Source organism: Carassius gibelio, chromosome B25 (assembly GCF_023724105.1).
Source record: "Carassius gibelio isolate Cgi1373 ecotype wild population from Czech Republic chromosome B25, carGib1.2-hapl.c, whole genome shotgun sequence".
Lineage (NCBI taxonomy): Eukaryota > Metazoa > Chordata > Actinopteri > Cypriniformes > Cyprinidae > Carassius > Carassius gibelio.
Genome location: NC_068420.1, coordinates 26,573,879 through 26,576,877, shown reverse-complemented (window position 1 = coordinate 26,576,877; position 2,999 = coordinate 26,573,879).

Genomic DNA, 2,999 nt, shown 5'->3' with positions numbered 1-2,999 from the left:
TACTGGACTCTGAAAGCTGTAAACTGACAATCTTGATCATTGAAGTCCTAACATAAGTTTTTGTGCATATAACTTCTAACACATTAAAAACTGTCTTACAGCATTGCAGAAAACATTGTACTTCATAAGGCATAAGCTTGTTTCAGTTTGGCAAGATTTGCACTGAATATTGAATGAAACAGCTTTCTCTAATAGAGAGAAAAGCTTTTGAGCAGATTTGGGCTTGATTTCACTTCATTTGAACAGAAACACTATTTCAACATTACTGGACTCAGAAAGCTGTAAACTGACAATCTTGATCATTGCAGTCCTAACATTAGTTTTTGTGCATATAACTTCTAACACATTAAAAACTGTCATACAGCATTGCAGAAAACATTGTACTTCATAAGGCATAAGCTTGTTTCAGTTTGGCAAGATTTGCACTGAATATTGAATGAAACAGCTTTCTCTAATAGAGAGAAAAGCTTTTGAGCAGATTTGGGCTTGATTTCACTTCATTTGAACAGAAACACTATTTCAACATTACTGGACTCAGAAAGCTGTAAACTGACAATCTTGATCATTGCAGTCCTAACATTAGTTTTTGTGCATATAACTTCTTACACATTAAAAACTGTCTTACAGCATTGCAGAAAACATTGTACTTCATAAGGCATAAGCTTGTTTCAGTTTGGCAAGATTTGCACTGAATATTGAATGAAACAGCTTTCTCTAATAGTGAGAAAAGCTTTTGAGCAGATTTGGGCTTGATTTCACTTCATTTGAACAGAAACAGTATTTCAACATTACTGGACTCAGAAAGCTGAAAACTGACAATCTTGATCATTGCAGTCCTAACATTAGTTTTTGTGCATATAACTTCTAACACATAAAAACTGTCTTACAGAATTGCAGAAAACATTTTATTTCATAAGACATAAGCATGTTTCAGTTTGGCAAGATTTGCACTGAATACTGAATGAAACAGCTTTATCTAATAGAGAGAAAAGCTTTTGAGCAGATTTGGGCTTGATTTCACTTCATTTCAACAGAAACACTATTTCAGCATTACTGGACTCAGAAAGCTGTAAACTGACAATCTTGATCATTGAAGTCCTAACATAAGTTTTTGTGCATATAACTTCTAACACATTAAAAACAGTCTTACAGCATTGCAGAAAACATTGTACTTCATAAGGCATAAGCTTGTTTCAGTTTGGCAAGATTTGCACTGAATATTGAATGAAACAGCTTTCTCTAATAGAGAGAAAAGCTTTTGAGCAGATTTGGGCTTGATTTCACTTCATTTGAACAGAAACACTATTTCAACATTACTGGACTCAGAAAGCTGTAAACTGACAATCTTGATCATTGAAGTCCTAACATTAGTTTTTGTGCATATAACTTCTAACACATTAAAAACTGTCTTACAGCATTGCAGAAAACATTGTACTTCATAAGGCATAAGCTTGTTTCAGTTTGGCAAGATTTGCACTGAATACTGAATGAAACAGCTTTATCTAATAGAGAGAAAAGCTTTTGAGCAGATTTGGGCTTGATTTCACTTCATTTCAACAGAAACACTATTTCAGCATTACTGGACTCAGAAAGCTGTAAACTGACAATCTTGATCATTGCAGTCCTAACATTAGTTTTTGTGTATATAACTTCTAACACATTAAAAACTGTCTTACAGCATTGCAGAAAACATTTTATTTCATAAGACATAAGCATGTTTCAGTTTGGCAAGATTTGCACTGAATACTGAATGAAACAGCTTTCTCTAATAGAGAGAAAAGCTTTTGAGCAGATTTCGGCTTGATTTCACTTCATTTGAACAGAAACACTATTTCAGCATTACTGGACTCAGAAAGCTGTAAACTGACAATCTTGATCATTGAAGTCCTAACATTAGTTTTTGTGCATATAACTTCTAACACATTAAAAACTGTCTTACAGCATTGCAGAAAACATTGTACTTCATAAGGCATAAGCTTGTTTCAGTTTGGCAAGATTTGCACTGAATACTGAATGAAACAGCTTTATCTAATAGAGAGAAAAGCTTTTGAGCAGATTTGGGCTTGATTTCACTTCATTTCAACAGAAACACTATTTCAGCATTACTGGACTCAGAAAGCTGTAAACTGACAATCTTGATCATTGAAGTCCTAACATAAGTTTTTGTGCATATTACTTCTAACACATTAAAAGCTGTCTTACAGCATTGCAGAAAACATTGTACTTCATAAGACATAAGCTTGTTTCAGTTTGGCAAGATTTGCACTGAATACTGAATGAAACAGCTTTATCTAATAGAGAGAAAAGCTTTTGAGCAGATTTGGGCTTGATTTCACTTCATTTGAACAGAAACACTATTTCAGCATTACTGGACTCAGAAAGCTGTAAACTGACAATCTTGATCATTGAAGTCCTAACATTAGTTTTTGTGCATATAACTTCTAACACATTAAAAACTGTCTTACAGCATTGCAGAAAACATTGTACTTCATAAGACATAAGCTTGTTTCAGTTTGGCAAGATTTGCACTGAATACTGAATGAAACAGCTTTATCTAATAGAGAGAAAAGCTTTTGAGCAGATTTGGGCTTGATTTCACTTCATTTCAACAGAAACACTATTTCAGCATTACTGGACTCAGAAAGCTGTAAACTGACAATCTTGATCATTGAAGTCCTAACATTAGTTTTTGTGCATATAACTTCTAACACATTAAAAACTGTCTTACAGCATTGCAGAAAACATTGTACTTCATAAGGCATAAGCTTGTTTCAGTTTGGCAAGATTTGCACTGAATACTGAATGAAACAGCTTTATCTAATAGAGAGAAAAGCTTTTGAGCAGATTTGGGCTTGATTTCACTTCATTTCAACAGAAACACTATTTCAGCATTACTGGACTCAGAAAGCTGTAAACTGACAATCTTGATCATTGAAGTCCTAACATAAGTTTTTGTGCATATTACTTCTAACACATTAAAAGCTGTCTTACAGCATTGC